Genomic DNA, 12,862 nt, shown 5'->3' with positions numbered 1-12,862 from the left:
AAGAGGATAATTCAGTCTTTGACCTTGCTCACTCTTGGACCTTTTGTGGTCTTTATGACATTTGTGATGGTGGCAGAAACTGAGGACCATATATTTAAGTGAGAAATGTCTGAATATACTACTGAATTTTTTTAATAATCTTTACTTTTGGAAAGGATAAATATTTATGTGTAAACTGATCCTTCCTGGTCTTTACCATTAAATTTCAAGCGCAAATAAGCTCTTTGTATACTTTCTTTTTTACTTGTTCAAAGAAGAACTTTAAAGATATGTTGTACATCTCAGTGGATAATCATAGGCTCTGCAAGATTTTCAGCAACAGTTTGAAAAACAGAAATTGAGTCAATGGTGCGGTCTTCAAATCCTCAAATTAGCATCTGTTTAGGAGTGTTGTGGATGGAGAGGGGAGATTTTAAATCACTGATAGCTCTCTGAGCTAAGCAGAGTATCTTCTGACCTGCTATAAATGAGGCTATTACTATAAGATACTTAGTTGGGTTCAGAACACTTTTTTCTAGACAAGCCTAACAAGACAAACTTATATTTGACCAACTTTGCTCTATTTTTAAACTATTTTAAGGATCAGAACATAAAGTCAAACTTCCATAGTTTAAGCAAAAAATTTTAAATTATAATATTCCATCATTTAACATGAGCACAGGAACAAGATTCTATAATCTTTTAAGTAGCCATCAATCTTACTGCAGTTACAAAGAATTTTTTTCCTTTCAAAATGTAAAATTTTTCTTTTGTTACAACACATTCATTGAGAAACATTGTGATACTGTATTAACTCTGTGTGAATAAAGAGCAATTGAGACTCTCTTTGAATGAGTGAGTACAAAGCACAAATTACTTTTTAATGAAACCCTCAATTCTTTCCCTTTCCACAAAAAGCCTATAGCCTTGTTCAGCTGAACACTACTACAGTAGGTCACTTCAGTTAAGCCCCTAATAAACTGTTGATAGTCGAGGGTAGTTTTTTCTTCGGTCTCAATAGGCCAGTGTTGGACAGTGCACTTCAAATCATTAAGGTTAATACAGATTTAAAAAAAGAGATTAACTCTGGTGGTTAAGGCCTCAATTTACAACTCCCACACATACACATGCATTGAGCGCGGCACAAGAGTGGATTGAAATTTCAGTCAAATTGTGGGCAGCCTTTCACAGCCTGAGAAAGTGGCTCTCTGGTTTTCAAAGATGATCAGCTAAATTCTTCGTGAGGAAAAAAAAGTTCGATTAAGTGAAAAATACTTTGCAGTACAACTTACTTACCTTTCAACTAAGCAGTGAAAAGGTGGTTGTCTCTCTGTACCATCAAAGCAAAACCCAGAGACCGTTTGGCCCTGCGTTCACTGGGGAAAATTCTCTCTACCGCTAAATCAAGTATTCCTTAAAACTGGACAGTTTGTGAGTAGAGAAAGACCACTGGGGGGGAAATATATATATATTTTTAAAGGTGGTGGGAAACAGTTCATGTCGGAATTTGTCTTTTCTAAGCTTCTAATTATCCCCTTCCTTGGATGGGGCCTAATTTCTGCTTTCAGCAGAACATTTAATGTCTTCTATATCGAGTGAGGCTTTCTTCTCTGAGTATTTAGACCTGGCCAATTTGGTTCTTTCAAGTTCTAAGAGAAAAAAGAGAAAAGGGTTCTTCTCTTCAGCCCCTCCCCTGCATTTTCCCCTGGGTTGTTTTTTTGAGCTCCCGAGGAAGAGGTCACAGCCTCCCCAGGGATACCAGCCACTCGGGTTCAGAAACGGTGATATGGGAGAACTGTGAAAGCCTTTCAAAAGATGCCCTACCTTTTCACTGTATTAAAAGGCACACTAATATAAAACTTCTCCACCCCAGGTGAATTGATCTCTCAAATTAATGCACCATCTCTTTCAGGAAACAATAGAGGGAGAGGGAGAGAAAAAAGGAAGAGGGAGAGAATTTTACAATTAACATAATCTGTCACTGAAACAGTCCCATTAAATGAGCATATCTTTTTCTAAAACAAGGCTATGCATAAATACCCATGACTCACCAGCCCCATACTCTGGAAACCTACTAGTTATTAAGGGAGATGTTTACTACCCCTTTATTTGCATAGACTTTTCCCATGTTTTTCTTTAGGAAAACTGTCTTCATTGTTGGAAAATATTTAAGTAACAAAACAGCAGAAAAAGACATGCTACAGTGTTTTTTTTTTTTTTTATCAGCTTCCGTGAGAGTCTTATTATCTTAAGAAATAACAGTTAGCAGCTCAGATTCATTAGCAGAGCTAAATTTAAGCCCCATTTGACAGGCTGCCTAGAAAACATTTTGTTTTGCTGTCTGTGGGCTTTAATTAAGATGTGTTCAATTTCAGTCCTCTTCAGTCTAGCGCCGCTGCCCCCCCCAACCTTGCTGTGTCACAGACCGGCGATCAGACACTTTTAGACGGTCCGGCCCATGACTTTGACCTTCTGCGCAGTCCGGCGTTCCCTGGGGAACCGTTCAACTCATGAGGTCTGATTTCACACTTCCAGGATGCCTCAGCTCTCTTAACAATGACAGGGAGACAAAGCCCTTTAGAGCAGGCCGCATGGGGACTTGTTTAAATTGGAAACCAGAGAGGAGTCAAGGAACAAGGTTATGGGCTACAGAATAGTGCTTTTAATAAAGAGCTCACAGCTCTGGCTCAGCTCAAAGAGGTCTACCTCTGTACAATTAATTGAGCCATTTATCTGGAGCATCTTAGGCCTCTACTTTCTCACAGAACTGCGTGGTAAATATCAGCTAAGAAGCAAATGAGATATGCATGAAATGAATTTTAACACTTTGATTACTGTGCTTCCAGTCTTCATTAAAAATAAATTTATTTGTATTTCTGACCTCATTATCAGTAGGCTGCCTGCATTTTTATTGGTTCCTGTGATTTCCAGCTTGAGTATGTCATGAAGGTATATTTTATACAGAGATTTGGATTTATTATTCTTGGTATTTTCCCTGAACATTATGGGTCTATTCAGAGAAAGAAAATGAAAAGGTGGCTGTACAGAAAAAGGCAAGTCTGTTCTTTGAAAGTTTTATATACAGCTGGAGAAGTGCCAAGCACATACATATATAATATAGATAAGATATTGCTCTTTAAAAAAATTAGCTTTTTGTGGGTTACCCAAGCAAACTGCGTAAGATATATGCAGTTGTTGCTTGAGTGGCCCTCAGAATACTAGAACTCTTCTGGAAAAAGTGGGTACGTTGCTTCTTTTATAGAACTGTAGCAGACTGAATTTTTGATAGCATGTGTCTTTAATTATGTCATCATATTTAATAACATTAATGATATCTGATAAATGCAGCCTTAGATTTTATGATCATTATTTAAAACCTATGTTGGAAGATAAGAAAACATATATCCTTTAAACTCTGCATAGTTCAACTGATGGTATTATATATAAAATACGGTGGAAATCCTTCATATTTGTGAATTATCAAAGGTAAAATAGTTAACCAAATAAAAGGGGGTTATGCATGGATGTCACTCTTAATTATTTTTAACTTTTGCTATCATCAAATCTTTATATTGCTTGAAACAAAAATATCTAAGTTTTACACAAAATGTATTAAAAATTTCCCAAGCACAGTGCTTTATTTCCATTATATAAACTAATGATGTCCCTATTTGCTTTTTAACAAAAATAGTATAGTTTGAGAAGAAATTTCATCCAATTTATGATGCACCAAAAATACCCAACAGCTGACATTCTTATCACGGTAACGTGTAGTTTAGGAAACAATATTATACGTATACATATTAAATGTCTTAACACTGTATAAATACCTTCCTTAAGAATGAGACTAAACAAATGAAGGCGTCACAAGGAGAGAAAGCAAATCATTGCTCTTCATTCCTCTTTTATTTTCTCTTCATTCTTTTATGTCATCATAGTTCACATAGAAATAAAAGTGGCTTCCTTTTAGTACTTGCATCTTTACAAAATTAAATCCTATTCTAATTTTAGAAATGCAAAAGTGTTTTTCTAAAACCAAATAGTTGATATGAGATATTTGTGAAAAGAGGAATTAAAATGATAATTTAACTCAAGGGCTAGTGAGGCTGAGTCTGAACTAGTGTTTTATATGGAATGACAGAATTCATGTGTGATTCATATGCAGGTCACATGGTTAGAAGATACTGCTCTGGAAGAATAGGTGGGATGACAAAAGAGATTAATAATGGGGTTTGATGTGCTCTAGAGGTGAGGGACTATAGGCTGAGAAGGTGGTGGTCCCACTATCAATGGGAAGTGGGGGGGGAGAAATACTATAAAGTAGTTAACTGAGTTCTGTAGAAGTAAGATTACAAAATGATCCTTTGAGTCAAGAAATAGAGAACTACTGATCTGCTTGGAGGGCTAGCTCCACGATTCTACTCAGTGCTTGAAGAAATGCTTTCCGGTGCTAGAATCATTGTTTAAAATTAAACCGTTCGTTATTGTTTGTTATGATATATTTGTGTAAATAAGCAATACATTTCCTAGAATGATGGATTAGGGAACTGGTGCAAACAGAGAGGATCTAGATTTAGCCAGACTTTTGAAAAAAAGAAAAATCTTACCACAGGAATACTTGGGTTATATGACAGTATAGTTAGGTGCATAAATGATTACATGGCTATGTAATCACATCACAATAAACAGTGATTGTGGTAAAGGACTGATGTCAATGGGAATGCCAAATGGAAGAATACAGGGCTCTGTTCTTGGTCTAACCTGTTCAACCTATTTACTAGTGACTTTGAGGAGATAACTGAATGCTTCCTTATCAAACTTGTTAACAGGGATAGTTAACTATATACTATATGCATATATTACATATAGGTGTATACTATATGCATATATTATAGATTTACACTTTTAAATATTTACATAGTATTACAGTATTTGTACGTAATATATATACATATCCATATATGTGTATAATAAGCTTAGTTCAGATTGAAATAATAGGGTTAGTTCAACAAGGCGGGCATTAAAGAATATACATAAAAAGACTTACAAGGATACAAAACAGTAATGTCCTGCTTTAAGAGTAGAAAATATAGAAAAAAGTTGAGGGTTTGAATTGAGTTTAAGCTCTGTGAGAATGAATTATGCATATGTCAATTTTGTCACATTGTTTTATAGTATGCAAATTACAAATTGGCTACATTGAATAAAAGGGAAATGTTGAGAATGATACTCACCTCTGGACTCATCAAACATACTGGGGTATGAATTCAGTATTGGAAGCAATTCTTTAAACAAGGACATTGACAAAGCAGAATTTATTCTCAATTAGGCTATCTGATATTTTAAAATCAAGTCAATTGAGAAGAGCTCACGGAAAATGATAATAATGCTAAAAACACTAGTAGTGGCAGCCACATTTACTGAGACTTTATCACGTCAGACACTACCCTGAGCTTAGAACAAGGATTAGCACCATCTCACAGCAACCTAATTAGTTACTGTTGTTCTCCCCACTTTACAAATTAGAAAAGTGAAATGTGGAGAGGTTAATTAAGCAACTGGCCACATTAGCAGGTTGAGAAGACCCTGAGAACTCCTTACACTACTCCTGTTTGCCACCTACAGCAGCAAAATGGACTCCACGGGCTCTCGGGTAACTGAATACTAATATCAAGTCTTAGGCAAGTATACCAGATTGGTGCAACCAAATTCACATCTCCCACCCTAGCTGCAAGAGAGTCTAAAAATGTGACCTTGGCCTTTGCAGCCTCTCTTGTTCAGGAAGAGACACCAGAAGTTAGAATATATGCTCGGCAAGCCATCCACATTATCCAGCTCAGGGGGGCAGGTAATGAACATTAATCAGATAATCTAAGTGACAGATGCTGTGCCCTCACTTCGCATGCATTAATTCATTTAAAGTTAAAAAATGACTACATAAAATAGGTAAAAGTTACAGAGACATAATTTTGTGTGCCATGTAAAGAAGCACTTCCCCAAAATTAAATTGCCTAAAAATGTATCAGAAGAGACCTGTGGAGGTGGCGATTTCCCCATCAATGGCCCTGTTAAACCAGAGCCTGTGAGACTAACTGATAGCAAGAGAGGATTCAAGCCCTAGATCAGCTTTCAAACTTGGCCTCTGAGGCTTTTCTCCCAGTCCTCAGAATCAGAGATCCCTCAGTAGGTGCCAAGATGAATAACAGACTCTTGAATGAGTAGATATTTTGTAGAAGAGAAATAAAAATACAAAGATATTTTAAAGACAGAGGCTTGACAGATGATATTTTTCAGTTTTATTGCCTAAAAATATTTTTTAAAAAAAGGTTTAATCACCTATTAGAGTCCTTAACTTTTTCAGTCTAAAGAACTTTATTCTGCAAAGGCTCTCTCCAGCTAATTAATTTACTTATAAGGGAGATTATCTGAAACCTTATGCTTTTCTGTGGGGAGTCTAATTGAATATATATTTACTGTATGTCCTAAAGTAACTATGAGAAATTTCAAAAACAAAGGAGCTTATAATAAATATCTATACTTATATTTTTAGACAAATAACTTTTGTGTTTCCAATCTTGTAACAAGTGACATGCATATAGTTTCTATATTAAATATTAGTTGAAGTAAAATCCTTAAATGTTTTTACCATAATTTATCTAAACTCTTAAAAGCTTGGACACAAATTTTTCATAGCTTCTTCTCATTTTATAGATCCCATAGTCTCCCTTTTCTTTCTTTCCCAGTTTCTTATCTGTCTCATTTTATTTCTTGTTCTTATAAATTTCAAGCTTTGCAGCATGTACCAAGATGGTTCAATTTTAGGACTCAAGAATGCATCTTGTTATACACAATACTATATATATTCTTTTGCATCTAGTTCTAGATCCCAAGGGAAATAAATTCATATTTACATTGTGCTTTATTCCCATTACTCTTAGTCATGGTTCTCAAAGTGTGGCCCAGGAGCTTCCAGGGATCCCCCAAACCCTTTTAAGGATCTTTTAAAGTCAAAACTATTTTCATAATAATACTAGGATGTTATTTTCTTTTCTCACTCTCATTCTCTCTTGAATGTACAATGCAATTTTTCAAAGGCTATATATTTGATTGCTCTGATGTTAACATGTCATGGATTTATTATGTCATTTTCAAATGAATGATAGTTTTACATGCTGTCATTTTTAAATTCTAAAATGCTCAACTGATAGATATAATTTATATAGACAAAAGCTTTTTGATGTCCTCAAAAATATTTAAGAGATCCTAAAGATGAAAATGTTTAAGAACTGTTGCTGTAGGCCAATGATCCTCATTTGGAGGAGGCAGTATTACCCTCTTGAGCATTTGAGGGAGAATTGAGTTGCCACAGTGTTTGGGGGAGCACTATTGGAATTTGGTGGGAGTGGGATGGGGATGCTAAATGTCTACAGAGTATTAGACAATCTTAACTAGTGAAAATTGTCCCATGTCCTGCAAGATTAAATATAGACATTAATATAGGTTTTAAATCTATTTCATGATTATCTGAGCCTAGATTGTATTTTTTATTATTATGTTATGTTAATCACCATACATTACATCATTAGTTTTTGATGTAGTGTTCCATGATTCATTGTTTGAGTATAACACCCGGGGCTCCATGCAGAACTGCCCTCTTTAATACCCATCACCAGGCTAACCCATCCCCCCACCCCCTCCCCTCTAGAACCCTCAGTTTGTTTCTCAGAGTCCATCATCTCTCATGGTTCGTCTCCCCCTCCGATTTCCCCCCCTTCATTCTTCCCCTCCTGCTATCTTCTTCTTTTTTTTTTTTTTAACATATGATGTATTATTTGTTTAGAGGTACAGGTCTGTGATTCAACAGTCTTACACAATTCACAGCGCTCACCATAGCACATACCCTCCCCAATGTCTGTCACCCAGCCACCCCACCCCCCACCACTCCAGCAACCCTCAGTTTGTTTCCTGAGATTAAGAATTCCTCATATCAGTGAGGTCATATGATACATGTCTTTCTCTGATTGACTTATTTCGCTCAGCATAGTAACCTCCAGTTCCATCCATGTCATTGCCAATGGCAAGATTTCATTCCTTTTGATGGCTGCATAATATTCCATTGTATATATATACCACATCTTCTTTATCCATTCATCTGTCGATGGACATCTTGGCTCTTTCCACAGTTTGGCTATTGTGGACATTGTTGCTGTAAACATCGGGGTGCACGTACCCCTTCAGATCCCTACATTTGTATCTTTGGGGTAAATATCCAGTAGGGCAATTGCTGGGTCATAGGGTAGCTCTATTTTCAACTTTTTGAGGAACCTCCATACTGTTTTCCAGAGTGGCTGCACCAGCTTGCATTCCCACCAACAGTGTAGGAGGGTTCCCCTTTCTCCACATCCCCGCCAACATCTGTCGTTTCCTGACTTGTTAATTTTAGCCATTCTGACTGGTGTGAGGTGGTATCTCATTGAGGTTTTGATTTGGATTTCCCTGATGCCGAGTGATGTTGAGCACTTTTTCATGTGTCTGTTGGCCATTCGGATGTCTTCTTTGCAGAAATGTCTTTTCCTGTCTTCTGCCCATTTCTTGATTGGATTAATTGTTCTTTGGGTGTTGAGTTTGGTAAGTTCTTTATAGATTTTGGATACTAGCCCTTTATCTGATATGTCATTTGCAAATATCTTCTCCCATTCTGTTGGTTGTCTTTGGTTTTGTTGACTGTTTCTTTTGCTGTGCAGAAGCTTTTTATCTTGATGAGGTCCCAGTAGTTCATTTTTGCCCTTGCTTCCCTTGCCTTTGGCGATGTTTCTAGGAAGAAGATGCTGAGGCTGAGGTCGAAGAGGTTGCCACTTGTGTTCTCCTTTAGGATTTTGATGGACTCCTGTCTCACGTTTAGGTCTTTCAACCATTTGGAGTCTATTTTTGTGTGTGGTGTAAAGAGACAGTCCAGTTTCATTCTTCTGCAGGTGGCTGTCCAATTTTCCCAACACCATTTGTTGAAGAGACTGTCTTTTTTCCATTGGACATTCTTTCCTGCTTTGTCAAAGATTAGTTGACCATAGAGTTGAGGGTTTTGAAATACATATTATTTACTCAAGCCATGCAAATGGCTGCCATTTTACATAGTGAACACCAAAGACCTTAGGATTGCCTCCATGGCAATCTGGTTCATGATCTGGTTCCCCTTTACTTCTCTGACATATTCCACCATTGTTCCCAGGGCTTACTGTGCCCCACTATATCAGGGTCCCTGAGCACACCAGGCCTTTGCTCTAGCTCTTGCCTCTTCCTGGGATACTTCTCTCCAGATGTCCATTTGAGTACTCCTTCACTTCCTTCAGGTCTTTGCTCTCATCTCACCTTCTCAATGAAGCCTACTCCAACCACACTGATTATATTTATAAACTATGCCCCTCCCCCACATTCTTCAAACCCCTTATCCCGCACTATTTGTTTCCATTTTTCATTAACACGTATCACTCCCTAACATACAGTATAATGTACTTCTTAATTGTGTTCAATATTTAGTCTCTTTTTCCTCCCTCCCCACTACAAATAGAATCCAAGAGAGCAGGGACATTTCCTTTTTTTGTTTACATGGCCTGGCATATAGTGGGTACTCAATAAATATTTGTTGAATAAATAAACATGTGATTTTATTATAAACAACTTTCAATTTAGTCCTTTATTATGGCATTAAGGCATTATATGAAATTTTGAAATCATGATTGAGTTTTATTTCAAAATAGTAAGGAGGACATTACAAAATCTTCAATATGAAAAAGGATGTATTGGGTCTAATGGGCTGAGAGCCACAACTCATGACTTAGTGAGAAAAGGGAAGCCCAGTTACTATTACTCAGTCCCAGAATCAGACCCAGTGGGAACTTAGTGAGGAGTGGCAGTTAATGTATTTCTACAAATCAGATGTTTAAAATATGTTTAGGACAGTTGATGAAAAAAGCAAAGGTCAAAACCCCATCTCCAGTGATAAGGGAAGGATTGGAAGATATATCCACTGTACATGGCTTTTTGTTTTGGTGGACCCTATGGATTTCCCTCATCTACGTACAACATTGTTATATGTTATGATTGAAATTCCAGTTTGTGGAAAGGACAGATGGCAATCTTGATTATAATTTAAAAAAAAAAGATTAAAGTATAGCCATTTCAAACTGTGACACCTGAGGAAATTAAACCAAGGAGCTTAATTTGTGCAAGGTAGTCCCCAAATAAAAGGCCCCAATGGATATGAATTGCTTTCCATGCTATTGAAAGTCTTCTGTGTTTTCAGAGAAAGGACAACAAAGAGGTGGTCACTGGGCATCCCCCTACACACACATTTCTATAACACATCACATCCAGCAAAGTATGCTACTTGTCAGCAGCAAAATGACCCTGGACAAAGCCCACCACTGATGGATCAGGATTAACTTTCTATTCTGGGAGCAAGAATATCATTCAGTATCTTTTGAGTGACTTTAATGCTCAAACCAGTAGTTTGCACAAACTGAAGCCGTCCACTTGCCCACATAACAGGTAACAAGCTAGCAGGGGTGGTGCAGGCTTTCCCACAGTTCTTTATAAACGTGTCAGTGTTGTGACCCCAAAGAGCAAGGGCTAAGAGTGAGAGAGAATTAGCCAGTCAGCGCATCCCATTCATTCCTCTGTGCTGCTTTGAAGACGCCCAGAAAAGGTGCCCATTGGAGACGATTCTGACCTCTGTTTTTACTGCTGTAGGAATGGCTTTTCACCATAAGAATTTAGGTGTTAGAGCATATGCTTTAAAATTTATTATAGATTTACGTTTAAGTTAAGAGAGAAGAAGCTCTAATTTTAACTCCCTTGGGAGATTTTTTCCCCCTGTAAAAATCCATAGGGAAAACAAATAGCCCCTGGTTTTTAACAAGATTATGGATAAATGCGCGTTAGTCCTAACCTAATATTTTTAAGTATCTATTGTATAGTCACTACATAACATAGATCTAAGTTGCTGTGTTATAGAGTCCGTATCAAAGGGATAAAGAAACAAATTTAAGCTAAATATTCCTTATCATAAACTGTTAAAGTGTTCTTGTTAGATAAGCATCCTTCTCCTCTAAAGCTGTTGGCAGTAATGATCTGTAATCACCATAGATCACCAGGGTCATCTCACCCACTGAGGAAAAGTCTTCACCTCCTTTTCCCTTCCTGTTCTAGAGCTAGAGAATGATACGCTTCCCATTGTACCTTTCACTTACCTTTATTACAGCCCTTACAGTCCTGCATTATAACTGTGTATTTACATGCATATCATGCCCACTAAACTGTGTGTGCCTTGAGTGCTGGACTTTGTCTTAATCATAATTCCAGGATGAGAGGAGCAGGCATTCAATAAGTAATGAATGCTTCCAAAGGTATTCCTGTTTCTCTCTAGAAAATTGTCAACAAGGAAAACTGCAATGTTCTCAAGCAAGGCTAAGACTCTTTCAGCTGTCATGGCGGTTAACACAATCAACCCCACTGCTCGGATCCTCACCAAGCACTGCCGCAATTTCTATCTTGCATCCAAACCCAAATCTTGCACTTTTTAGCCCAAATGGTGAAGGTTAAGAGAAAACCAGTTGGTACCCACAGGTCAGCTTTAGTCTTATGACAAGAATGACTAAGACGGAGATGAGGGATTATATCATCTGTTCCCATACGTTTAGGCTGTTTAAATAGCCAAAAATTATCAGAAACAAAATACAGTTCAACTTTGGTTGCTGCCTTAACTCCTTGCACTTCTGCCCATACGGTATTGAGTAAAATCATCATATGGAGCAGCTTTGCATCACTCTTTAGAGCTTTGCAGAACACAGTGTACTTAGTAGACCTCAACACCGCATCCTGTAGTCAATCCCACTCCTCAGATACTCTCAGCAAGCACAGCAGCATATCACGAGGTCTAACTAGAATGATAAAAGGATGAAAGGAAGGAATAATTAAGGAGATAATTAATGGTTAGGTCCATCACTGGTATTTCTGTGATTGTTTTCGGTTGTTTAAGTGGCACATAATCAAGGCTGCAAAATTTAGGAACTGAAAAGCCAGTCATTTAAAGCATCATTTAGCAAGCCAGATAAGCACATTAACTGTGTGTAGCCACTTCTTTAAAATAAAACTATGGTGAATGCTTTTTAGTGGTAAGTTTATAGAATTTGATATTGTACGTTTACTATTATTTTGGTTGAAATTGCTGTTAATTTTTAATTACCCTTGAATCATGCAGTGGCAGAAGGATACTTTCTAAATTAGTTGAAAATAACATAGTATGTAAAGACCTGATGTTGGCATCCATTACTGATAACTGTAAAAACATAACTTTATAGAAGGAAAAGATGAATAGAAGTTAAATATAAAATTGACTGCTCTCTCCTTACGTAAATTTTCCTTTTTGGCAGATTCTAGAGAAAGCTACCCTGGGTACTTTGTTGAATGCTTCTTGTCCTTGGGGGAATAAAAGACTGACTTAGCTAAGCTCAGGGAATTGTTTTCTGTCAGCAAATAACAGTATCAGGCATAAGAGATTGTTCACTATTGGCATCTTCAAACCCTGTTGGTTCTACCTTCAGAGTATATTCAGAATCCAAGCACTTTCCATCACCTGGATTGTCATAATATCCTCCTAACTCTTCCCACTACCTCCTCCACTGACTTCTCTCCACCTTATTCTCCAAATAGCAGCTGTCAGATCATGTCACACAGCAGCCCAAATACCTCCAAAAGCTTCTCCTAGCACTTGGAGAGAAAGCCATATCCTACAAAGACCTGCCACCCTCCCCATACCTCACCCTCTACTCTTCCCCTTCCCTCAATTCATTCCTTCAGTCACGCTGGCTTCTTGGATATTCCTAGA

General features: G+C 37.4%; 1 protein-coding gene across 11 annotated transcripts in view; it reads left to right on the top strand.

Annotated features, from left to right (window-relative positions):
* MCTP1 (multiple C2 and transmembrane domain containing 1) overlaps positions 1-12,862 on the top strand; it is a 505,859-nt gene that overhangs the window by 331,937 nt on the left and 161,060 nt on the right. The window lies entirely within an intron of this gene.

This window comes from Eumetopias jubatus, unplaced genomic scaffold (assembly GCF_037043125.1).
Source record: "Eumetopias jubatus isolate StellerSeaLion01/CBP00866 unplaced genomic scaffold, mEumJub1_p1.0 scaffold_5, whole genome shotgun sequence".
NCBI classification, from domain to species: Eukaryota; Metazoa; Chordata; class Mammalia; order Carnivora; family Otariidae; genus Eumetopias; species Eumetopias jubatus.
Note: the sequence above shows the minus strand (reverse complement) of the source record. Positions and strands in the feature narration are given on the sequence as shown.